The sequence below is a fragment of the Schistocerca cancellata genome, chromosome 5 (assembly GCF_023864275.1).
Source record: "Schistocerca cancellata isolate TAMUIC-IGC-003103 chromosome 5, iqSchCanc2.1, whole genome shotgun sequence".
NCBI lineage: Eukaryota > Metazoa > Arthropoda > Insecta > Orthoptera > Acrididae > Schistocerca > Schistocerca cancellata.
This window is the reverse complement of record NC_064630.1, coordinates 376,583,754-376,611,717: the sequence shown is the minus strand read 5'-3', so window position 1 is coordinate 376,611,717 and position 27,964 is coordinate 376,583,754.

Below are 27,964 nucleotides of genomic sequence, written 5' to 3'. Positions count from 1 at the left end.
TGCTAGTAAGATTGGCTGGTGGTTGCACGATGCAGGCCTCACCGCACGCCGATCGTTACGACGCCTGCCACTAAGACCCAAGCAGCGTAGCGTGCGACTCGCCTAGTGTCGGCAAGGATGGACGTGTGGTCGGCAGACTGGCACTGGCAGCGGGTCATCTTTAATGACCACTCCAGCTTCTACCTTGAGGGCAATGACCACCGGGTCCGTGTCTGCAGGCGCAGTAGAAAGCACCACAAGAAGCGGTTTCTGGTCTCTGCCACCAGTCACCTCAGCTTGGTGTGACGGTGTGAGAACGATATCCTATGGTGCTCATTCACTGTTACTGTTCCTAATGGTCTCCGTGACAGCTGCACGGTACAGAGTAAATATTATGCAACCAGTGGCTCTGTCATTGGTCAACGTCCACTCCCAGGCCCTAATTCAACAGGATAACGCTGGCCCTCATGCCACTGCCATCTCCCGAGAGTGACGTGTAGACGTGGGTTGCCTGCTGCATCTCCCGATCTCTCCCTGGTCGAGAGTGTGTGGCGTGCCACGTGCGATGGAGCTTGCCATCAGGACTCCTACTAGACTGCATGAAATGCGCGCCCACGTACAAGCGGTTCAAATGGTTCAAATGGCTCTGAGACTATGCGACTTAACTTCTGAGGTCATCAGTCGCCTAGAACTTAGAACTAATTAAACCTAACTAACCTAAGGACATCACACACATCCATGCCCGAGGCAGGATTCGAACCTGCGACCGTAGCGGTCGCTCGGTTCCAGACTGTAGCGCCTAGAACCGCACGGCCACTCCGGCTGGCGTACAAGCGGTTTGGACGGAGTATCACAGGACTAAAAGTCCACGCCGCGACGTCTGGACGCTTCTATACACAACCATGGGGGCCTGACACCATACCAACATCTACGTTTTGTAGTCATGTGGTGCAATAAGCATTGGTTCTTTAAAGTTGAAACAGTAATCTTATGTGTGGTACCATCTCCCTGCCTAACAACAATGATCGCCGTCCGCTTACTTCTTCTGGTTGTACCTCTTTTATGACGATCGTCCTCCCCTGACAGTGCTGCCAACTGCTGCCTGAAAATGGTTATTGCACGTTGACGTCGAACATAGTCGGTAGTGACATCAGTGTGACTGGACCGTGTACGACGTGAGGAACGTTCAATTGGACGAGTTTTGTTATATGAAATTAATAACAAGAGTGGGCTGTTCGCAGTACTATCAAAGAATGAATCACCATTAAACGAGCGTCGATTATAGTTTACTTTTTATTAGTACGTGTGCTTTCTTCGACACCGATGTCATAAAGGCAGGAGAACCAGTTTGAAAGGGATGGTAGGAAGAATCAGCCGTAAAGGAGTGAGCCTGAGATTCGCGTAACGTTGTTTACAGATATCGCGAGAAGCTTACCTCACGATTATCGGGTTGAAATTTGACCTCTATTCACTGAAAAACGTGTACACAGCCTGTCATTTCGTTATTTGAAACCCAAAGAGGAACTTTAAAGAGCAGCAGTTCCGAAAACTCTTTTTCATTTGTTTCTTCATAAATGGGGATCAGACCCGGTCGCGGAACAGAGAGATAAAGGGAGATGCACCTGTGAGTGGTTTGTGACGCACACAGGAGTCGCAAGCCGCTAGCTTTGCGCGTCACGCATGGAGAGGTACGTGGAATTCCAATCTGCTGTAAGGCTGCTGCAATACGTCGTAGAAAAACCCATCTCGAACCGCACGGCATCTCATGAGTCATTTTATAATTCCAATATTCGTCCATGAAATGCCTAACATTCATTGCAGTTGTGTGTCACATTCACTAATAAAGACTATGTGGATCAAAGAACTGGAATGTCGCCAAATGGAAAACCTCTCTCTCTGTTCTTTCTTTCTGTTTCTTACAAGCGCTTTGTTGAAATTTATTGAAATTATGAAGCTCTGTTTCCATTAGTTTCATTAGTACAGTAAACACTACATCGTAATAGAAACTATTAGCCGGATACTAGACAGAGCAAGGTAAAGTCGTTTCTGGAGGACAACGTGAATTCGCTGTTGCGGGCGGAATCGTGCTGTTGCTGTGGCAAGCACTGGACTAGTTATTTTTATGAAAAATTACAACTCCGTGAATTCTCCAGCTGTGTAGTTTTGTATGTCACGCCTTAACCGCAGGTCGCGTCGCACGAATGTAAGGAACTTACTCAGTGAACCATATTGACTTCCCCCCCAGGCAATACTACATAGAATTGGCGAAAATTGTGATTGAAACACACCCGATGTTCACGGAATACTTTGTTTCTCCTGTTTCTCTGTCTCTCTCTCACACACACATACACACACGCACACACATTCCTGCGAATGCTCACAAAAGAAAAATCAGCTCTGAGGCTTATGCTGCTGTGTCGTGTTTGACAGGTAACTACTGAAGCAAGTAAAACGGAAAGGAATAAAGGCCTGCAACACTACCGCAATACTATACGTCCCGAGCGTTTAAGAGCCAAGGCGCAGCCAGAGATAAGGACGTTACACGACGAATATTAAAAAACAGACGATCAGAAAAAAGAAATAATAAGTACTTGTGGAAGTGTTGACCGTGGGAGATAATATTCATGCAGAACCGGAGGAACGTCACCCATTTCTTTATCACCCAATACTTACGCTGATTTCTGAACTGGGGCTATTGGGTATCCGGCGGGTGTCTGGCCAGCGACGCACATACTTTTCTAATAGGATCCATCCGAAGAATGGCCCAGGTGAAAACTTCGAGAACGTGTACAGTATGCTGTATGCTAAATACAAAGAAAGTGAGGCACCCATAATGGAAGGAGAAAACGAATGACGCTTCATGGATTTAGTGCTTATGCAATGTTATTTCAGTGATTACAAAATCTAATTTGCAAAGAACTTGGTAGTATGAACCCACTTACCAGTACGACGTTGTACCCTATTTGGATAAGATGCATGCAATGATTCGGTTGAGAAGGCTTTCCTACAGTAGCTGTATCCTCTCCTGAGGCAAGCTGGTCCACAATTGTTGTAACTAGTCCTTAATTTCTTGGGTAAGGGCACTGGGACGGAGTTGACGAACTGGCTGGTCCCATACGTGTTCTACTGGGGCAAGACCTGGGAATCTTCCTGGCCACGAGAGTACCTCCACATCACACAGACGGTCTATGGAGACACGTGTCATGTGTGGAAGAGTATTGTGCTGTTGAAAAATGGCACAACGATGCTGTCTCATAAGAGGTAATACATGAAAAGGCAGGATGCCTCTGACGTACCACTGTGCTACCAGAGTTTCATCAGTCACACTACCAGCCGCGACCTGAAGTTATATCTGCTGGCTCCCCTCACCATTACGCCAGGAGTAACGACTATGTATATCTCCAAATCACTGAAAGTATGGGATTTTTTTCCTAAGTCGCCGCCATAGTCACCGACGATGGTCATCCAAGGTGGTACAGAAGCACGATTCATCGCTGAACGCGATGTGACGCCATTCATTAGCAGTCCATGTTTTCCGGTTACGGCAGCACTTCAATTACAGCCGTTCGTGTCGTGGTGTCAATGGCAGCCAACGCATGGGACGGTGGGTCCCTAGTCCGGCTGCTGATAGTCTCCGACCAGTAGTTGGTTGATTGGTTGTTTGTTTGATTTGGGAGAGGGGACCAAACAGCGAGGTCATCGATCCCAAAGGATTAGGGAAGGATGGGGAAGGAAATCGGCCGCGCCCTTTCAAAGGAGCCATCCTGGCCATCCTGGTATTTGCCTGAAACGATTTAGGGCAATCACGGAAAACCTAAATCAGGATGGCCGGACACGGGTGTGAGCCGTCGTCGTCCCTTGTGCGAGTCTAGTGTGCTGACCATTCCGCCACCTCGCTCTGTCGACCGATAGTGTGGGATGGCAAAGAATATCGCAGGGCGCCCATTACTTGATCTTGTATGGCAGGTGCAGGCAGGGTTACGGCGTGCTTTGTGCTCAATACGGCTATTGTCTCTTGCGGTGGTCAGACATGGTTACCGGAACCTTGACGAGTATGTCTACCTTCAAGTTCCCACGCAGGCCAACTCTGGGCCACTGTCACGTCCTAATGCCGCACACTAATCTGGGTCCGACCAGCCGACCAGATGGATATCTGCGATTAGGCCCTTTTCAAACTGTCAGGTACTGATAACGCTGTCTCACGTGAGTACGTAGCATCTCCGTGTTCTTCACAGTCATCACTCCACATCTGACGCTGTTCGAGATCTTTGTACACCATAATAAGCACTGTAACAACACTAAACATGAACAACGTTAATGCTCTCTGGTGGCAGCTCTACATGTCACAGAGAACTGCATCTCTAATGACTTATACACCCGGTGCTGTTGTGTTAACATACGTAATTACATTGATACTATAATATATTCTGAGTGCTCCACTTTTTTTTGTCAGGCAATGCGTACGAGGTGCGACAATAAAGTAATGAGACTGATGTGAAAAAAAAATGTTGCTTACCGTTTCAGTCAATTTTAGTGATGTCTCCTTCAAAGTACATCCCTTCTGATTGCACACACTTTTCCCAGCGCTTCTGCCATTGATGGTAACATTTCTGGAACTCATCTTCTGTAATATCCTCCAAGACCCTCGTCACAGCTTTTTGGACATTTTGTGTTGTTTGAAAAGGTGTCCCTTGACCGTCGTTTTGACTTTTGGAAATAGAAAAAAGTTGCACGGAGCGATATCTGGTGAATAAGGTAGCTGTGGTAGTACTGAAATTTGTTTTGAGGATAAAAATTGCTGTACTGACAGAATAGTATGGGATGGGGCATTATCGTGATGCAGAATTCAATCATCAGCAATGTTGGCACGGTCACAAAGAACTCTTTTACGAAGTCTTTACAAAATTTCTTTGTAGTAATATTGGTTAACTGTTTATCCAGGAGGCACCCACTCTTTATGAACAATTCCCTTGGAATCAAAGAAGCACACAAGCGTGCATTTCACTTTTGACTTCAACATGCGAGGTTTTTTTGGTCTGGGTGATCCCTTTGAGCACCATTGCGAACTTTGGCGTTTTGTCTCCGGATCGTACTGAAAAAAAAGCAACTTTCATCACCAGTGATAAAACGGCTCAACAATTCTGGATTGATTTCCGTTTGCTCAAACAGACCTGATGCCACAATTTTCCGTGTTTCTCGCTGTTGTGGTGTGTGATTTTTGGGGACCATTTTTGCACAAATCTGTCTCATACCAAGATATCCAGTTATTATTAGACGAACCATTTCTCGATTGATGTTCAGTTCTTCTGCAATCGTTTTCACAGATAATCTTCGATCAGATCGTACGAGTTCACGCACCCTGGCCAAGTTGACATCTGATTTTTGGGGACCATTTTTGCACAAATCTGTCTCATACCAAGATATCCAGTTATTATTAGACGAACCATTTCTCGATTGATGTTCAGTTCTTCTGCAATCGTTTTCACAGATAATCTTCGATCAGATCGTACGACTTCACGCACCCTGGCCAAGTTGACGTCTGTCTGTGAGTTTGTTGGTCGTCCACTGTGGTCTTCATCTTCAACATTCGTTCTGCCTTCACTAAACATTTTATGTCAATGAAAAACTTCAGCTCTTGATATAACCTCCTCTCCAAAAGCCTTCTGAAGCTTACCGTAAGTTGTCATCGCGTTTTCACCCAATCTAACGCAAAAAGAAATAGCATATGGTTGTGCAATATTATGCGGTTCCATTTCCGTGACGAGAGACACAAACACGTGTTAACTTATTACAGCACAACTCACGACTGAGCAGCTGCATCGATGTGCCGCTTGGACTAGAAGCAGCTTATAGACCAAGTTCAAAGATATTGTGCCTACGCAAGCCAGCAGGGTTGCCACATCTTGCAAAGAAAATAAGTCTCATTACTTTATTGTCGCACCTCGTATGAGTGAATTACAATTCTGATGTATTTAAGGTACGTTTTGTTGGAAAATCAATGTGATTCACTAGATAAGGCACACTCAGAATTACAAATTTCCTCCACTCTGAAACTTTTTGAGCCAAAAGAAGAGATAATGGCAGCCACAACTGAGACCACCCACAGTCGCTGCTGACAGATTGAATCTGCACACTACAAAATGGTGAAAAATACAATAGATATCATGTACAGTTGTGCAACATTAATGATTTGTGTATGTAATTTTGTTTTTGAATCATCAGTCTTCTGGCTGGTTCGATTTGGCTCAGAACGAATTCCTCTCTTAAGCCTACCCTTTCGTCTCACAGTAGCACTTGAAACCTCTCCAAAGCTTCCTCTAGTACAATGGAATTTATTTCTTGATGTCTTAACACATGTCCTATCATCCTGTTCGTTCTTCTTGTATTTTTCATATGTTTCATTCTTCGCAGATTCTGCAGAGAACCACCTCTTTTCATATTTTTATCAGTTCACCTAATTTTCAACAACCTTCCACACTATGACTTCTCGGACACTTACATACTCTTATTTTCCGGTTTTCCCACGGTCCATGATTCACTACCTAACAGTGCTGTACTCGAAACGGACATTCTCAGAATTTCTTTCCTCAGATTAAAGCAGGTGATTGATATTAGCATACTTCTCTTGGACAGAAATGCCCTGTTTTCTTACGTTAATCTGCTATTTTTGTCCTCCTTGCTTCACCCGCCTTATTTTATTTTGCTTCCAAGGAAGCAGAAGTCCTTAAATTCATCTACTTCGAGGTCTCCAGTTGTGAAGTTATGTTTATCGTTCGCCTCATTTCTGCAACTCCTAAATTCCGTATTTCCTCGATTTACTCTCAGTCTATCTTCCGTACTCATTAGATTGTTCATTCCTTTCAACACGTTCTGTTGTTCTTCTTCACTTTCACGGAGGACAGCGATATCGTCAGCGAATCTTATCACTGATATCCTTTCCCCCTCAGCTTTAATCCTCTCTGTCATTTATCCTACTTTATCATCGATACGAAATACGTGCGAGGGACATCTTTTTTGGAGTTGAGTGTTACAATGGAACAATAAAACTGTTCATTATGTATTCAGTTTTAAAGTTGCTTCACATTTTTATTCAATAACGATATCACTTCTCGGCTAATATAACCGTTACTTTGTCGTCAACATATACAATGATGCGAAGTGTAATTATAGTTGCACTCTTTCTCTCCGTTATTTTTTCCTCAGGTTTTAGAGGTCAAATCACGTTCACTTGAAACGAATGTTAACATCGATTCCAGAATTACAAAACCAATCTGGGGATACCGTGTACGATGTCCGTCGGGAACTACAATCTCTCACTGCAATTAAATACATACTGAGACTTTTAACCTTTTCACTTCAAACAACTTTAGCCTTGCTAAAATTATTTGTAATATCTTACACGAACTGTGGCCAGGGATTCGTAAAATAAAGACTGGCGCTAATCCGAATATATACCGAGATACAGACGTCTTTTTTCTTTTCTGCTTTTACTTTTGCCAGCCGCTGTGGCCGAGCGGTTCTAGGCGCTTCAGTCCGGAACCGCGTTGTTGCTACGGTCCCAGTTCGAATCCTGCCTCGGGCATGGATGTGTTTGATGTTCTTAGGTTAGTTATGTGTAAGTAGTTCTAAGTCTAGGGGACTGATGACCTCAGATGTTAAGTCCCATAGTGTTTAGAGTCATTTGAACCATTTATTTTTTATTTTTCGCCAGAGTAGCACTCTGTGTACCTTGTTTTTCTCTTCACACTGACGGCAAGCCACGTATGATGCTTCTTCAAATGTAAAAAGGCTTGTGATGGGAGAGTATCTACGAGAGGTAGCCTTAAAATGTTAACTTGGTTTCGTTCATCATATTAGATGTTTCGGAAAAGTCTACAACTATGTCATTCATGATTTAACTAATGAGAACTGTACCAGTAAAGATCAGCTGCGTTGTTTTTTATTGTATACCGTGAATGAATTGTTGTTGAGTTTTTAATTCATTACTTTTATCGTAATTTCCTTCCTCTTTTATGATTTCATAGAAATGGCAGACAAATCTTAAATCTTTTAAAGCAAATAAAGCAATGTACTTCATTCCTACGTCACATCATAAAAATATTTCCAGACTAGGATTGGTGCCGCTCTAGAATACAACGGATATCCGGCACCGACTACGAGAAACTAATGTATAGACTAAGTATGAAAAGTCTTTCACACTGCATCTACACGCGTACCTTTAAGCTACGAAACACACTAACAGTAATGCTGTACCAATTCTTATGCCATCTGTTCATTGCTCGTTTGTATCGGCTTTGTTATTAAAATTTCACTGATCGCTTCTCCCATTTTCATGGCTCAGATAAATACAAATTTTACTAATAAAAATTATTCCTTTTTTCAATAAGGTTTATTTAAAAATAAGAAGTTTCAGCACTGTTACTAAGGCTAATTGATATTTATTATTTTTTTATTCAGTTGTTAGTACAATAATAAAAAATACTTATAACCGAGGCCAAAGAAATACTGAAAAATACTGGTTATTTAGAACTAAAATACCTGTATATATTTTAATCGGTTGATTTTTCCTGTAGCTAGTTAATTGTAAAGAGGTAATAAATGAAGACATCATGCCTGAGGCTGAAGTTTGAAAAAGCGATCAACTTGTTTCCGTTCATAATTTTGTGGGGCGTGTCGGCGAGAAGGAGTTCCGTAAAAGTTTGGAATTAAGTCTTAAATATATTGGAAGTTACTAAGTAGTGTTATTTTCAAATACTGGATGAATTAATTCCGAGTTTTTGCGCGTCTGCGTTATACTTGTACAATACGTGTAACAGCTTCTAAGTGTAATACTTGTGTTATGGTGTTAAACCTGTAGCATAAGATTATGCCTCTTAATGAGTATATTATGACAGCATTTTAAATTTTTAAATTCTGCCAATAACTGTATGAGTTATTGAAAGCCAAATTATTTTGTCTCTGGAAGCCGACACGTGGGCAACTTGTAACTGGGATCAGGTTACCACACCTTTAGTAATATACAGGGTATGAAAAAAAGTGTCGAATATTTTGAAAGGTGGTAGTAATGATCACAACAGGAAAAATGTCCTATGAACAAGGGCTATAAAATGCGTACCTTCGATACAGCGAAACACATCTCTTCTATTGCAGGATCTTTACTTTTCATATTTCGAAAGGCGGCAGTATGGACCAAAACAAGAAATAAAGTCCAGTAAACATGGGCTTTAAAATGGATGTCTTAGGAGCTATGAGCACTCTTTCAACAGAAGAGATGTATTTCCAGTATCAAAAATGAACAAGTGCTCATAATTCTTAAGGTATACCTTTTAGAGCCGGTGTTTATTGGACACTTTTATTTGTTTTGGTCGATACTACCACCTCTCAAAATTTCGAAGCTTTTTTTTTTTTTTTTTTTTAACAACCAGTAGATATCTATTGGTGGCGTGTTATTAATACAACGACAGTCACGTGGGGCTTTTTGATGAAACGTGTACTGTAGATGATCGTGACCTCTAAAAGCGATCTTGGGTGGCGATGTACGATCAGTGAGTCTTGGTCGCTGTTTTGCCTTCTCACAATTCTACTTGCTGCAGAGTTCTTGCAGTACTGTACATTAATTTGTATTTCTTGGTCCAGGTGACACACTGTGCAGGAAGTCGGGTATCATATCTACACTCCTGGAAATTGAAATAAGAACACCGTGAATTCATTGTCCCAGGAAGGGGAAACTTTATTGACACATTCCTGGGGTCAGAACCACAGGCACATAGACACAGGCAACAGAGCATGCACAATGTCGGCACTAGTACAGTGTATATCCACCTTTCGCAGCAATGCAGGCTCTATTCTCCCATGGAGACGATCGTAGAGATGCTGGATGTAGTCCTGTGGAACGGCTTGCCATGCCATTTCCACCTGGCGCCTCAGTTGGACCAGCGTTCGTGCTGGACGTGCAGACCGCGTGAGACGACACTTCATCCAGTCCCAAACATGCTCAATGGGGGACAGATCCGGAGATCTTGCTGGCCAGGGTAGTTGACTTACACCTTCTAGAGCACGTTGGGTGGCACGGGATACATGCGGACGCGCATTGTCCTGTTGGAACAGCAAGTTCCCTTGCCGGTCTAGGAATGGTAGAACGATGGGTTCGATGACGGTTTGGATGTACCGTGCACTATTCAGTGTCCCCTCGACGATCACCAGTGGTGTACGGCCAGTGTAGGAGATCGCTCCCCACACCATGATGCCGGGTGTTGGCCCTGTGTGCCTCGGTCGTATGCAGTCCTGATTGTGGCGCTCACCTGCACGGCGCCAAACACGCATACGACCATCATTGGCACCAAGGCAGAAGCGACTCTCATCGCTGAAGACGACACGTCTCCATTCGTCCCTCCATTCACGCCTGTCGCGACACCACTGGAGGCGGGCTGCACGATGTTGGGGCGTGAGCGGAAGACGGCCTAACGGTGTGCGGGACAATAGCCCAGCTTCATGGAGACGGTTGCGAATTGTCCTCGCCGATACCCCAGGAGCAACAGTGTCCCTAACTTGCTGGGAAGTGGCGGTGCGGTCCCCTACGGCACTGCGTAGGATCCTACGGTCTTGGCGTGCATCCGTGCGTCGCTGCGGTCCGGTCCCAGGTCGACGGGCACGTGCACCTTCCGCCGACCACTGGCGACAACATCGATGTACTGTGGAGACCTCACGCCCCACGTGTTGAGCAATTCGGCGGTACGTCCACCCGGCCTCCCGCATGCCCACTATACGCCCTCGCTCAAAGTCCGTCAACTGCACATACGGTTCACGTCCACGCTGTCGCGGCATGCTACCAGTGTTAAAGACTGCGACGGAGCTCCGTATGCCACGGCAAACTGGCTGACACTGACGGCGGCGGTGCACAAATGCTGCGCAGCTAGCGCCATTCGACGGCCAACACCGCGGTTCCTGGTGTGTCCGCTGTGCCGTGCGTGTGATCATTGCTTGTACAGCCCTCTCGCAGTGTCCGGAGCAAGTATGGTGGGTCTGACACACCGGTGTCAATGTGTTCTTTTTTCCATTTCCAGGAGTGTAGTTCAACGTGTTCTAGGAGCCAATAAAGATAACCACAGACTCATGGTCTGACATTAGGAAATACAAAAGGCCACCGGTTGAGAGGAAAAGATAACAGAAATAGATAAGCCCGAAAGAGAAACATTGTGTGTCACTTGTAGAAACTCATGGAAGGTCTGAAACTTTGAAACGTGGGAAGAATGTAGACACATTCTGTGAAACCTGCAAGAAATGGCTCTGCCCTTCTCGTTATTCTCAGACGCACTGACTGCTACGTATCTCCATTCTCAAATATATTCGCCTATTCGTTAAACGGTATACAGTATACGTGACCGTTTCCCTTCTTTTCGCTCATAGAATACCTTTCGCTCACAGCTAGTTTCTGTTTGCAATTTTTTGTGGATAATTAACTTACAGCAGTCTGCTTCCTTATGTCTCAATGAGGTGTGACGGATCTACTGGCATCCTAATTTCTTTTTCTTTTTTTGCTAATTTCGATCTCTAAGGAACATGTATAAATAAAGATCAAGTAAAATAGCTTTATTTTATCTTATTTACAATTTTCTTGTCAACGGCATGTCGGCGTGACAGACGGCGAGCACATTGAGTGAGCAGTAAGGCTCTACTGTGTTCATGACAGTCAATGTCATTATTAAATTTTATTACTTCTTTATTTTGAGGGGCAACGGCCTTGCCGCAGTGGATACACCGGTTCCCATCAAATCACCTAAGTTAAGCGCTGTCGGGCGTGGCCGGCACTTGGATGGGTGGCCATCCGGACCGCCAAGCGCTATTGCCATTTTTCGGGGTGCACTCAGCCTCGTGATGCCATTTGAGGAGCTACTCGACACAATAGTAGAGGCTCCGGTCAAAGAAAACAATCATAACGTCCGGGAGAGCGGTGTGCTGACCACACGGCCCTCCTATCCGCATCCTCAGCTGAGGATGACACGGCGGTCGGCTGGTCCCGATGGGCCACTTGTGGCCTGAAGACGAAGTGCTTCTCTTTTGAGGCATGAGTCGTCTGACTGGTTTGATGCGGTCCGCCACGAATTCCTGTCTTGCCCCATCCCCTTCATCTCAGAGTGCCACTTGCACCCTACGTTCTCAATTATTTGATGGATGTACTCCAATTTCTGTCTCCGCCTACAGTTTTACCCTCTGCATTTCCCTCTAGCAACATGGACGGAGAACCTCTTCATTCCTTATCGTAGCAGTCCACCTAATTTTTAACATTCTTCCTTGGCACCACATCTCAGACGCTTCGAATCTTTTCTGTTCCGCTTTACCCACTGCCCACAATACACTACCATTCAACTTGTTACATTACACAAATCCCTCTGATGACGAAAGTGTGTCCTTCCGAAACGTGTAGTGGAAACAATAATAAGTTTCGCAATCTCACAATAATTCGTAGTTTCAAGTGGCCACGTAGATTTATGTGCAGCTGCAAAGTGATGAATGCTGAGAATGGCGAGCGGGTGGCCGTGCTGTGACGTGCCCGTATGCCTTCTGTGCCGACAGTGTCGTTCCAGCCACGCCGCGGGTCCGTAGTGGCGGGCTTAGCCGCCGCCGTGCTGGCCGCCGCCACCCCTGCCGCCCCCGCCGCCGCCGCCGCGCCCGTTGCCACCGCCGTCGCCTCCGCCTCCTGCGCCGCCCCCAGCAGCGAGAAGCGCTCCCCTCCGACGCCGGCGCCGGCTGCCACGTCGGACGCCAAGCGCCGCCTGGTGCGAGCCCACTCCACGCCCCAGTAAGTGCTGCACAAATTTACTTCATCATAGCCACACCACACGAAAAGAGCTTGTGATTTAAATCACCTGTATAGCAGACACCGGCGTGTTCTGAGTGAGAGAATATGACCATTCTGCTTCGAGAAAAGGGCAAAAGGTGATCTCCATCTGTTGCTGATAAGGATTAGGATGCTGCCTAATTTCGTGGTGGTTTTGTTTCGCAGGTTGGTATTCCGGTTGCTATGGGTTTATTTATAGATTGTCATTTTTTTTTTACTCTTGCTATTCGAGTTTACATATTGACATTTGAAGTCAGTGAAGGAGCTACGGACACAGAAATGGAGTGCCAACTGTAGAAATCTGAACATTTCCTACCTATTCTTCTGTTTGAGTTTAGTACTTCTTCTGTTTGAGTTTAGTACACGAGTGACAGCAGCGGAGGCAGATAAACATTTGCACCATGTATGAGTATGACACGGCAGGAAAATGGTTCCCTCGTTTTAAGGAGGATCGTTTTGACATTACTGACTCTCCATGTTCAGGAAGACCTTCAGGGTTTGATGAAGGTAGTTTAAAAGCATTAATCCACAATGATCCACGTCAATGGACTCGAGAACTGGCAAATGTGATGAACTGCTATCATTCCATCGTCGTACGACATTTGCATGCAGTGGGGAAGGTTAAAAAATCGGGTGTTGGGTACTGCATGCTCTAAACCAAAATCACAAAAATCAGCGTGTGGCCACTACACTCTGCTTGCTCTCATAAATTGGCTCGTGAACAGTACCAACCAGCCCCGTCCTGTACCGTTACTGGTGACGTGAAATGGAGTCTTTAAGCTGACATAAGGAAAATAAAGGGATAGTTGAGATCAGACGCAGCAGCAACTTATCGTGCAAACACCTGCTCGCACCCACAGAAGATAATCTTATAAATCTTCTGAAACAGTGACGGTGTGGTGTATTGCGAATTTCTTCCCCGAGGTGTAACCATCACTGCCGACATTTATTGTCAACTACTGAGACAATCCGCAGACGCAATCCAAGAAGGACGACCTGGAAGAGTGCGTGACGTGATGCTACTCCACGATAACGCCCTCCAGCAGTCTCATAGACTGACAAAAAACACTATACAGGAGTCGGGTTTGGAAGTGGTTCAGTACCCACCTTATTCACCTGGTCTTGTGCGCTCATATTTTCACCTTTTACACCCTCTATTGAACAACCGCTAAGCAACTTCCTTTCCGAACACGAAAATGCACTCCGAACGTGGCACGACGAGTTCAGAGCCCCAAAACCACGTGTTTTTTCTAGTCGCGGAACCCAGAGTTGGCAGACTGTTGTAAACAGTGATGGAGAATATGTTATTAATGAGTAAAGCCTCTGCCATGTGTATCTAATTTGTTTATTGAACTTAACGGGGAAAAGGTATGAACCTATACACCAACCCAAGATTTTCTTACCAGTCAGAGATTATTGTAATCCTATCTGGTCAATGTATGCGCACAACTGTCATAAATCTCAATGAAATTTAACGCTGTCCAAATGCTGCAGGCAATATATTTGAAAAAATAACTTTTATTTAGATATGTCTTGCTTGTGTTTGGTGTATTATGACAGTTAACTGGATTCGGCTTTAAGAAATCATGATTAGTGCCAGTACTTTGCTACGAAAGTAAAACGTCGAATCATCATTTAGCGCTCATAGTGGTCACTTAATATCGATTCTAATGAACTAACTATGGTACACCAAATGTTATCAAGACATTTGCGAATAAAAAGAGTTTCATCAATCTCTTGTTAATGTTTCACATTTCAGAGCTGGGGTACAGGTCTATACAGGATATCCCAGAAACCTTGCCACAAACTTCGAGGGGTTGCAGAGGGTGTCTTGAGGAACGGATAGAGGCTAGAAACCCGTGTCCAGAAACGTCATCCAACGACGCTACAGAATGTCGAAGCAATAGGCGCCTGTTCCTGCCACTAGACCACCCCTTCGGCAGCAAATGTGACTTTCTATGCTGACGGACCGTACGCGGAGCGTCTCGCAATGTTATTTGTTATTCAGTGATCTCGACTGATTGCCACAATCACTAGTGGAGAAGATGGGGCTAGTTGCTGCTTAGGAAGGCCTCGTGTCCTATGAATACGAAGCTATGTTGTCTTGGTGGATGATGATTTCGGGCACAGCTTTACACCTTCAGTTGATTTTTCTCCTGGAACTCTAAAATGTCGAAATTTTTCAGTATGCAGCAGTTAAAATAGCATATGGACGAAACCAAGACAACAGGACATCACATTCAAAGAAGACAAGGCCTCTCTACGCAGCAGCTAGCCTCATCCTCTCCACTGATGATTATGGCAATCGGTTGCGATCACTAAATGACAAAAACATCGCGAGACATTCCGCCTGCGGTTCATCAGCGAACAAAGTGATGTTTGCTGCTGAAGTGGTGGCCTAATGGCAGGCGCCGGCGGTTATATCTCCAAGGCCCTGTCGTGTCGTTGGATGACCCGACTGGACACGGGTTCCTATGCTTGATTTGTTCCTCGAGACGCCTTCTACAACCCCTCTAAATGTGTCGCAACGTTTCTGGAGCACCTAGTATTGTACCAACTGAGTAGCTGAGAAAAAGAAATTTCAAGGTATTGGATAGTCTAGTGAACAGGGTGCTGCGGGGGTGTTGCTCTTCAGTAGTGGTTATTATTCCGCACCGCACATTTTGTTTCAAAGAAGAAACGATAAATGTTCCGAAGAATTACGTATGACTCAGCTGGTTTCTGAAGTCATTCCCCCACAACTGAAGTGAAATCTGAAGGGACATCTCCACCGCCTGCAAGAGCAATATTACTTGTCGCTATTGAAGACATCCCTCTGATACATATTGTTGTGTAGCAGTACCGTATTTTCTCTAATTTTCCGAGTTTTAACTTGGTGCTGTTGTGTTAGAATATCGCACCGAATTCGAATTAAGCTTGCATCAGCGATCGACGCAGGGAGAGCTTTATAGTGATAAGCCCGCCTCCACTTAGTATCGGCCATTTTAATATAAGGTACTGCAATACACTTACGAGTCACACTGTGAGGATGTGGCACTTTCATTGCATGGATCATGACATACGTCTCGTACGAGAAAATCCTGCAAAACAGATAACCAGATAAATACGTTCCAGATGGAACGTATTTGCCACAGTACAAAATACGACGTTTTAATTAACATTCCGAACAATAAAAAATTTGAACACAAAAATCTATTCACAAAAATCCACCATAACAAATTATCCATATCCAGGTGTATATAAAATTAACTGCGATAACTGCGACAAATTTTACATAGGACAAATAGGTAGAAAGTTCACACTCGGAATAGAGAACATGCAAGAGAGTCAGATAGCAACCAGTCTCATTTATTCCTATATTTCAAAACGCAGAATCATGAAGCAGAAAACATAGAAGCTGTACTCCAAATATTACACACAATTACGAAAGAGTTCACCATGAATATTTTAAAAAATTGAAGTTCACATACACATGGAAAATCAATTACATTTTATTGACCTTTTGAAACGATAAACCATATAGAATCAAAACCCGAATATTATACACGTAACAACTATAGACATCAACCTAAACATCATCTATGACAAATATAAATAAATGTAAACGTACAACATGTTTTAAGCTCGTCAGATATCTGTCAAATTTCAAACCAGCTGTCGAAATTACGTTAAATAAATAACTTATCACAACAAATAAAGATAGCAAACAACGGACACAAAGATGCAGTATGTACGTACGTTAAGAAAACCTAGACGTAAGTAAAACTGTAAACATCTTTTCGTAAAACTACCATCGAAAAGACGATATCTATACTGTTCGTATTAATTGCAGGCTGTACTAGAAGATGGCACTAACGCAGAAATAAGCCTATTGTATACAACCAATAAACATTTCACTAGCTAACTTGAAATATTCGTTTATGCATAATGTTATACTGTGATACTTATTATGTCGCAGGGCCTACAATGCGTAAATTTGTCGTAGTGTTGCACCAACTTTCCAATACCCACGTCGCAGAAGGAAGCCGCCTGTGCTTTGTGCCAGTTCCCGTCGGTGGTCTGCAGTTCGCTGTCTGTGCCAAAATGCTCTCTTCATAGCCAGCTGTACATGTGAGCGAAGAGATGAAAATAAGAGGGACTCTATAATCGGTGATCGAACCCTTCCCATCGAAAACGTTGCGGGAAACTCTTCGTTGCACCTGCAATATCTCAAATACAAGTGTCACGAAGAAGGAAGCGCATGACAGCTACATTATGGAGGCTGTATGAATTCAGGCGAGACCCCTCAGGAGGTGTTCGCACTTAGTGGGAGACACTGTTTTTTTAGGCATCTTTACGTGCTCACTATGTGCTCAAAAATGAAAAGTGCATACAAGACACACGGAGAAACGCATTTGCGCAAAGTTTCACTGGATTTTCGCTGTGGTTTTAATTTCGCGATCGATTAGAGGCTGAAAAAAAAAAATAGCTCGTTAGATAGGGATGCAGTCGTTCTCCCCTACTGTTCAAACGGTGCATCGAAGAAGCATTCATGGAAATAAAAGGCAAGTTCATCAGTGAGATTAATGTTTAGGGTGAAATGATATCAATAATAAGATTCGCTGATAACACCGCGAACAGGGGCATATTCTTCACGAATGCAATACACGCATTGCATGCTCTGTCAAAAATGTGATTCTTTAAGTCACAAATATTCGTTACAAATCCATATGTAATAATTAAATCATAATATAATAACTATCTGACAGTTGGTATTTTCTTTCCTTTGAACCCACAGCTAGTTTTGCTGCGTGAGCGCTGACAAGTAACGGTTTTCAAAACGTATGAGCAAGGTGCTGTGGTAGTCTCAACTTCCTTTTGGCCGTTCGTGACGTCACATCAAGCTCGCGTGAAACGTGGGTAGATGCGTGCAATAGGAATATTGCATTCAGCACGTTGTTTCTTCTGCAGTCGACGTGCATTAGTGATTTTAGTGATGGATGAATGCATCATGTTTAATGTTCCTGAATAATATTTTAGCCAGCAGTTTCGCAAAATTAATGACTATAATATATCTACATTTACATAATTATTCTGCAGACCACAATTAAGTGCGTGGCAGAGGGTTCATCGAACCACATTCAAGCTACTGTTCCACTTTCGAACAGTGAGCGGAAAAAACGAATATTTGAATCTTTCCATGAGAGCTCTGATCCTTCTTATTTTACCATGACGATCATTTCCCCCTGTCCAAGTGTACACTAACAAAGTTTTTTGAACACCGTGAGAACAAAGTTGGTGATTGAAATTTCATAAGAAGATCTTGCCGCAGCAGAAAATACCTTTGTGTTAATGACTGCCACCCCAATTCGTGTATCATATACGTGGCACTCACTCCCCTATTTCGCGAAAATACAAAGCGAGCTGCCCTTCTCTGAAGTTTTCCTATGCCCTTCGTCAATCCTAGTGATGTTACAGGAAGTATTTTTAATAAACCTTTCCATTCACAGTCATTTAGTGAAAAGTTATAACTTGTTAAAAATGATCGACTTAACCTGGTTTCAGAAATTTAAAGACAGAGAACCAATAAAGAAATTTCGTACGAACATTTAAGCCTGATATTTTCAACAAAAAATTTGATCAGGCGGCAGTGAAACATGTAAATCATTCTGCTGGTTATGTTCGTTGCTCGGAAAGGACAAATTTCCTTATATCAGTAAAGATCGTAGTTATACGGCCTTTAGTAATCTGCACACTACAGTTTCAACACATGAACAATCGGAATCTCGTGTTCATGCATGGTTAGTCCTTGGGCGCATTTGGCAAATATAGGACTGATTTGTAATTAAATGAACAGAAACGTGCAAGTACTGGGAAGTACTCAGAGATTGACAAAAGGCACCTGTTTCTTAGGACAGCAAGAATTTTAATTTGGACAACGCAGAGAAAAGGAAATACAATGTTTTCTGTAACAAAATGAGCTTCGCACTGAGCTTCGAAAACTCTAAAATCTCTGTGAACTGATTATAACCATACCGGATACTTTGTCATCCGCAGAACGATCATTTCCCATACTGAAAAGAATAAAAACTTTCATTGTACAAGCACAAAACCGTCGGTCCGCACTCTCCATCACGTTCATAGAAAAAAATCTGTTGGTGCAGATGAAAGTTCGAAACTCATTTTCTGACGACGTAACTCAGTTCTGCACGAATTGCAGATAAAATCATGGTGGATAGCCACCGTCATATATACACAAAACTATTAAGTTGCTTGTTGCATGCCTTACCAAGATTTACACGATACGCAACTCGTTGCTAACCTCAGTGAAATCAAGGAACACTTACAGGACATTCTGAATAAGGTATTTTGTGTGCGTCAGTGATTCACTGAGTTATGCTTGCGAGGGCAATGCTCCTGGTAGGGTCACGTATGCCACGCTGGTCAGTTTGTGAGAAGTTCGTGAAATTCCAGAGAAGGTGTAGTCGGCCGGGGGTGGGGGGGATTCCATGCTTGAGAGTATGTATGTGTCAATCACATGGGCCCTTAGTCTGACATTATTTGCACACTTATCTAAAGCTTCTTCTGATTTTCTAAAACAATTTTTATCGGCCGCCTTTGACGAGTTCTTCTTCTTTTTCGTCATAGAGGGTATCACGTTACGAGGCCCGACGGTTCCTTTCATTTCTCGAAAGTCTCACATCGAGTCTCGAACGAAGCCGGACAAAACAGAAAACGACCAGGCATCAATAAAGCACATGAAAAAGGATTGACTGTGGCCATATGGAAAGTACAGGGACTAGGATCAAATGAAAGCAGACTAAACACAATTATCAAATAATATGAACTAAATATTGGAGTGCACACAGAAAACAAGAAGCAGCTTGAAGGCGCAAAAGAGTTAGAGGAGTATGTCGTGCTTTACATTGGAGTGACGCAAACAACAAGAGAACGTTTTGGAGTAGCAATTTTAACAGACATGATATGGAGTGACTGAAGTAAGAGATTAATCTTTAGTAAATGAGAGTGTTTTAATAATAAGATTAAAACGAGACAGGTCACTACTAATAGTAATATGAACTTATGCACCAGAAAAATATCTATGTAGATGACACGATCAGAGAAAGGAAAAAAAACTGAACACCACCAGGCATAAATACTTGAAGGACTAAAAATATTGCCGGCCGCGGTGGTCTAGCGGTTCTGGCGCTGCAGTCTGGAACCGCGGGACTGCTACGGTCGCAGGTTCGAATCCTGCCTCGGGCATGGGTGTGTGTGATGTCCTTAGGATAGTTAGGTTTAAGTAGTTCTACGTTCTAGGGGACTTATGACCTAAGATGTTGAGTCCCATAGTGCTCAGAGCCCCCCCCCCCCCCCTTTTGACTAAAAATATTGACAGGGCGCTATTCGCAAGTGATCACGCTAAGATAAATTACAAATGCCATTACATAAACTAAATGAGGTCAGACTATCTGTAAATAAAACTTAAACCATGGCCGTTTTAGGTGTAAAAAACGAACGAAAACAGTCCTCAATAATGAACCAATAGCTCAGACAGCCAATTCAAATTTTTAACATTACATACCATATGATCATGATATGATTATGCAGATAAAAATTAACACTTACTAGCGTGTATGTGGCACAATAACGAGAACACAAGGAAAGAGACAAAACTGAAATTTTGCGAAGTCTTGGCACTTACCACTTAATTATGTGGGGCAGGACGTTGGGGACTAATAAATAAAGGTTTAAGGCAACTAGAAGCATTAAAAATAAAATAACTAACGTCTGTCAAAGACCGCACAAGGGAGGGCAACATTAGAAACGAAGTAATAAAGGGAGAATTAGGGGTGCATGGAACAACCTAAGAGACAATCCAATAAAGGAAAAGTGAAGAGAACTTCGTATGCCGACACGACCTCTTCCTAAACTAGCAGTGGATTATGAAGCATGGGGCACGAGAAGTGTGGGAAGACCGAGGAGATGGTGTGACCGGAACGGGCCTTAGACCTAAACCTGGACTAGCAGAGGAAGAAGATGAAGACAATGGAATGAGCATTCTATTGGTTCAAAATATTGATTGAGAGTAAATTAAACTAAAACGGAATTAGCGAGAACTATCAGAAATGAGGTGCGTGATAAAATTAACATCGAAATTTGTGCTCACAAAGTAGACGAATTGAAGGAATTCTTCTACGTTGGAGACAGAATAACGCATGATGCACGAAGCGATAAAGACGTGAAAAGCAGACCAGTACAGGCAAAGAGGGCATTCCTGAACAAAAGAAGTCTGTTAGAATCAAATGCCTACCTTAATTTAAGGAAGAAATTTGTGAGAATATACTTTCGAAGCTCAACTTTGTATGGAAATGAGTTAGGGTCTGTGGGAAAGCCGGAAAAGAAGAGAATCGAAGAGTCTGAGATGTGATGTTCTGGAAGGATGTTGAAAATGAGGTGGACTGATAAATTAAGAAATGAAGAGTATCTGTACAGAATCAGAGAGGAAAGGAATCTATGGAAAACTCTGATGACAAGAAAGGACATGATGACAGGACAAGTGTTGTTGTTGTTGTTGTTGTGGTCTTCAGTCCGCAGACTGGTTTCATGCAGCTCTCCATGCTACTCTATCCTGTGCAAGCTTCTTCATCTCGTACCTACTGCAGCCTACATCCTTCTGAATCTGCTTAGTGTATTCATCTCTTGGCTTCCTTCTACGATTATCTTCAATTATTTTGCTCCCAAAATAGCAAAACTCCTTTACTACTTTAAGGACAAGTGTTAAGATGAGAGAATAAATTCCATGATACTAGGGGGTAAAAACTACAGGGGATGACAGAGATTGGAATATATCTAACAGTTATTTAAAAACGTTGGGTGTTAGTGCTTCTCTGAGGTGGAGAGGCTGATACAGGAGAAGAATTTGTGGTTGGCCGCATCAAAACAGAGGACTGTTCACCCACAGCAAAGGAGTGAAGAGGCCTCGTTCTCTGCCTGCGCCGCTGACTGGCACGCTAGAACACGGAGTGACACGTGTGAGACGAACCCACGTGTCGTGTGCGTACCGCATTAGAGAGCAGGCGCCGGCTGGTGTGGGCTTCCCTTCCGGCACCAGCGAGCGATGACCCGCGCATATCGACCGGCGCCCCACTGGAGCCGCGCGGCCCGTCACCCCGGAAACTCACAACAGCTGGGCTGGGCTGGTACTGCCGAAACCAGGACACCACGGGCCGAGGGCCCGACGGTCCGAGAAACTCACTGGCGAGCCGGCGTCTCCCATTACGGAAATGACTTGCTGTGGCAAATTGTTCGGGCGTGAACACGTGCTGGAAGTGTGACTCAGCAAGGTGACAGCCGGTCTCGAAAGGTATCCGGAGCGGCTCATTCTGGTGTCGGCGCATTGTGTTCTGTTAACGTCCGTGTAATTTAGGAGCTAGAACAGCACAGTAGTCAGTTCTTCTGCTTATCTCCTTGCTGGGAACATAATATTATGTAGCGATACTTTTGTTAGGCTCCACAATGTTAGTTTATATTATCATGATCGATTTGGAAGCTTATTTTACATCAATTACATTTATTAGATATTATCTGAGTACCCAACGTTCCCCAGGTATGTATTTACACCAATCTTCTATTAGTCCATCTCCTCCTTCCACCTCTCTCTGTCCATCTTCCATTCCCTCCCCTCTTTATCCATCTCTCCTCTTTCCTCTCTCTGCCTATCTCCTTCTCTTCTCATTGTTTGTCAATTTTCACCTTCCTCACCTTCCCCACCTCTCTGTCCATGTCCCCTCCGTCCATTCTCTGTCCATCTCTTCCTCCCTTCTGTATCTGTTCACCTCCTTCTCTTTCCTTCCTTTGTACATCTGCCCCTTCCTCCACTGCCCATCTGCTCATTCCCCATCTGTCCATCTCTTCCTTCCCCTGTTCATTTCCTCCACATCGTCTGTCTCCTCACCTGAAGCCTGTCGCCTATTCTTACCTCTCTCTCTCCATCTCCTCTCACTGTCCATCTCCTCTCTAAATTCTCTATCCATCTTCTCCTTCTCTCTCTGCCCACCTCATCTTATCTTTTCTCTCCGTCCATCTCCTTCTCCAACCTCTCTCTGTCTATCTCTTCCTCCCCCTTCTCCTTGTTCATCTCCTTCTCTTTCCTTTCTCTGTCCATATCCTTCTCCCCCTCTGCCCATCTCCTTCTCGGTGTCTCTCTCCTCCTTCCCCCTCTCTGTCTGCCTCCCTCCTTTTTTTCCAGGTTACTGCCCCCACCCCTAGTAGGAGGTTGCTGATCCTTACTCCCACAGAATTTATTTCCAGAAATTGCGTGTTTACCAGCTTTTGTTGAAATCGATCCAGGAGTTTAGTTCCAGCTTTCTACCTGCGGCTTTGCCCTCCTATGGACATATCAAATATATTTCAGATGTATTTAACATAGTTCACAGGTGTTTGTACACATATTTGACCTGTATCTCCAGGGAATTTCGCCCTGCAGTTTCGTTTTCGCGCAGTTCAGTGAATATAATGTCGTATTTGCTTGGCTATAATAAGTAAAATGATATACTTTTGCACGTGTATGTCAGTACCGCCTGCGAAATGTATTGGTGCGAATAGAATTAGTAGTAGACAACTTTATTATTATTATTCGCGTATGGGCCCAGTAGGCCCACGCGAGGTACAATCCATCAGTGTCGCATTTTATTGGTTGGCCTTTCTTTGTGCCCAAATTTGTTTCATCCTTTCAGAATGAAGTCTCTTTCTTTCATCAGACCACAATGTTCCAGTCCGTTTTCTAATTTCCCTCAGACCAACTTTCTAATGAAATATCTTCTGTCTGAATGTTTTCCTATCTGTAAGGCCTGCCTGAGTAAAGAAGTAATGTATTAAAATATCATGCATGATGCGGCAGTTTCTCACGCACCTCAGTGTTTATGTCGTCACATCTCTTGAGCTCTATTTTGTACAATAACACAATTTTACGGATCCATTCAGTGGTATACGTGAATAGTGTCTGCAAAACGTGGCGCGAATACAATTAGTTGTAAAGAAGAAATAAACCAAAACGCCATGCTCCATCCGGCAGTTTTGCTGCATGAACAGGGAAAATGTAGCATGCGATAAACTTTTGCCTTTGTGTGTGCGTTGGGGGGGGGGGGGGGGGGTCACATAGCAGTGATTTCCAGATTGTAAGTGATCTGTGCAGCAAGTTTGGTTTGGTTGAAATCAGTCCTGTGGCATAGGACGAGATATGGAAAATAGGCCTACGTACATACATATTTACATAGATACACTTTTACAAAATGTGTGGGTAAAAATTTCCAACCAGTAGCAGAGGATTCGGTGAGATAGTTACAGGGATATAAATAAAATACGCTGCTTGAATTACGCAGAAGTGATGACGAAACAAAATGAAATTTAGTGGGTTGAGGGGGTATTTGATGTTATTTCTGTGATTACAAAATCAAGTAAAATTTATAAATGACCTGGCATTGTGAATCATTTCATCACTATGACGTTGCACCAATTCTAGCGTGGAAGCGTGCACTGATTAGTTTGGAAAGTGTATCATAAAGCCGTTATATTCTCTACTGACGCAAGCAGCCCCAGTACTGTTGTAACTGAACCTTGTATCCTAGATACTGGCACTGCGATGAAGTTGAATTCCGAACTGGTACCACGCGTGTTCCATTGCGGACAGATCTGGGGATCTTGTGTGGACACGTAAGTACCATAGCATCAGGCGGTCAATTGATAGAGACATGTGTGAACGAGCTTTGTCCTATTGAAAAATAGCACCATGCATAACAGATAACACAAATGCCTATGATGTACTGTTGTGCCGTAAGGGTTTCCTCTTTCACTACCGGCCGTGACATGAACTCATACCTAATGGCTGCCCACACCAGAACACCAGGACCAACACCGCTGTGCCTCCCCAAAACATTTCAAGAATGGGACCTTGTCCATTCTCGGTGGTGACGGCCATCTGAGGTAGTGCAGAACCACGGTTCAGCGCTGACCAGAGTGCGACGCCATTCATCAGCTGTCAGTGCATCCTGCTCATAATGCTACTCCAAATGCAACCGTTTGTGTGGTGTTGTTAACGGCAGCCTGCGTACGGAACGATAATTTTCTTGTCCTGATGCCGCTGGCCTCCGACCAATGGTGTGAGATGACACGGAATGTTCCAGGGAGTCCATTACTTGTCCTCGGATGACAGGCGCAAATGTGGAGTCCTTACGATGTGCTTGACGCACGATATAGCGATTCTCCGTTGTTGTGGTCAGACGTGATCGAACGGAACCTTGATGACGAGTATGCCTGCCCTCGCTTTCCAATACAGTACAACATCAGGCCGCAGTCACATCTGAATGCTCCACATCTGAAATGCATGATTCGACCAGCTGGTTTTATGGAGACCCACAACGAGGGCCCTTCAGACTTTGTCAGATATTGATACCCTACCGGTCCTTGTAAACACTAAACACGAACAACGCTGATGCACTCTGGTGGCCTTTCTACCTTCATTTATACAGCCGCCGTGGTGTGTACGTGTTCTAAGTTACATTTACATCCGACCATGGCTTCTGGATACTTCAATTTTTTTGTCGGACAGTATAAATAAAATATAATTGCTTTTATTTCCACAATACATACCTGCTTTGGTTCACAGGTAGTTTGATTCCAGATATCCTCTCCATAACTTATTCTGGACAAATATTTTTCCATCACACAGTAATATTCAAAAGAAAACAATAATTTCCCAGTATGTTATTACACTCATGCTCATAAATTAAGGATAACTGCAGTGTGTGGTGCCACACAATGTGGCACCACAAAAAACTGGTGCTAATAGCATAGGCACTTAGGGAACACACACGACACATATCTGTAAGTCCACTGTATTGGTGATAAGTTGAGAAAAGCGTGCCGAAACACATGTGCTACAAAACGCCGCTGTTTCCTGCACATGTTCCCCGACATCAATATGGGATATGATCACCATGCACACGTACACAGGCCGCACAACGGTTTGGCATACTCTGGATCAGGCGGCCGAGCAGCTGCTGGGGTATAGCCTCCCATTATTGCACCTGTGCCTGTCGGAGCTCCGGAAGCGTCCTAGGGGTTTGAAGACGTGCAGCGATACGTCGACCGAGAACATCTCAGACGTGCTCGATGGGGTTTAGGTCCGGGGAACAGGCAGGCCACTCCATTCGCCTGATATCTTCTGTTTCGATGGCAGCTCGGTGGGGCCATGAGTTATCATCCGTCAGGAGGAAGGTGGGACCCACTGCACCCCTGAAAAGGCGGACATACTGGTGCTAAATGGCGTCCCGATATACCTGACCTGTTACAGTTCCTCTGTCAACGACATGCGGGGGTGCACGTGCACCAATCATAACCCCACCCCACACCATCAAACCATGACCTCCATACAGGTCCCTTTCAAGGACATTAAGGGGTTGGTATCAGGTTCCTGGTTCACGCCAGATGAAAACTCGGCGAGAATCACTGTTCAGATTATACCTGGACTCGGCCATGAGCATAACCTGGGACCACTGTTCCAGTGAACATGTGCTGTGTTCTTGACACCAGGCTTTACGGGCTCTCCTGCGACCAGGGATCAGTGGAATGCATCTTGCAAGTGTCTGGGTGGATAAACCATGTCTGTTCAGTCGTCTGTAGATTGTGTGTCTGGAGAAAACTGTTCCAGTGGCTGCAGTAAGGTCCCGAGCAAGGCTACCTGCAGTACTCCGTTGCCGTCCGCAAGCACTGATGGTGAGATATCGGTCTTCTTGTGGTGTTGTACACGGTGGACGTCCCGTACTGTAGCTCCTGGACACGTTTCCTGTCTGCTGGAATCGTTGCCATAATCTTGAGATCACACTTTGTGGCACACGGAGGGCCCGTGCTACGACCTGCTGTGTTTGACCAGCCTCTAGCCGCTCTAGTATTCTACCCTCATAACGTCTTCAATATGTGTTCTTTGAGCCATTTTCAACACACAGTCACCAATAGCACGTCCGAAAACGTCTGCACACTTACTCGCCGCACCGTACTCTGACATGCACCAACACGCCTCTGCGTATGTGGACTGCTGCCAGCGCCACCGTGCGACGACCGCAGGTCAAATGCACCGCATGGTCGTACCCCGAGGCGATTTAAACCCGCAAACCGCCCACCACAGCGTTGTTTCACCATGTATCAGCATTATCCTTAATTTATGAGCATGAGTGTAGTTATCTCCGGCTCACTTTCCTGATGCTAGATATTACTCTGAGATAAACGGAGCATCGGCAGGCGGACTTTCATTTGTATGTTGCTGTGTATTTCATTAGGCGACGATATGTAGCGGTGAGTAGCGTTGGACAGCTGACACTTGTTCGTATTGGTAGCCTATCTGGGTGGTGGCTGTTTCCTGTTTACAGACGAGGCCGAAACAGACGCCTGACGTTAATGGCAATCATTCCTACCGACTGTCATTGCCCGCAGCCACGACCAAAATTTTGACTGACCTCCCAGGGGGGAGATGAAAAATGAAAAGATGGGTAGGGTTAATAGCCTGACGACAATGAGATGCAGTACTGGCTCGGACTTGGTTATTAGCCGTGTCTTTTTCGAGTGAATCATCACAGCATTTGCCGTAAGAGAAAACCACCGAAGACCTAAATGTGGATGACCGAGCGGGGACTCGTACCATCATCCTCCTGGATGGGAGAGCACTTGTCTTATCATTGCGCCAACTAACTCCATAGCATACACTTAAGTGGTTCACGTAAATCTCACAGCAGAGCGTCTTTCACTAGGGGTATAACTCTTGTCTCCTCTCTCTTTTGCATTCCACAACATTTGTCCTGAGAACATTTTTGAGTCCCATTGAACAGGTCAGATACTTTGATTCAAAAATCGAATTATATCTTAGCTCATTTTATTTTTTTGGTTAACGAACTCTTTTTCCACGCTAAAAGAAGTGCACGCTTGCCAAGAATGTTCCTTTCTAAAAGCATTCCCATCATGAGTTAAACGTACACTCCTGGAAATGGAAAAAAGAACACATTGACACCGGTGTGTCAGACCCACCATACTTGCTCCGGACACTGCGAGAGGGCTGTACAAGCAATGATCACACGCACGGCACAGCGGACACACCAGGAACCGCGGTGTTGGCCA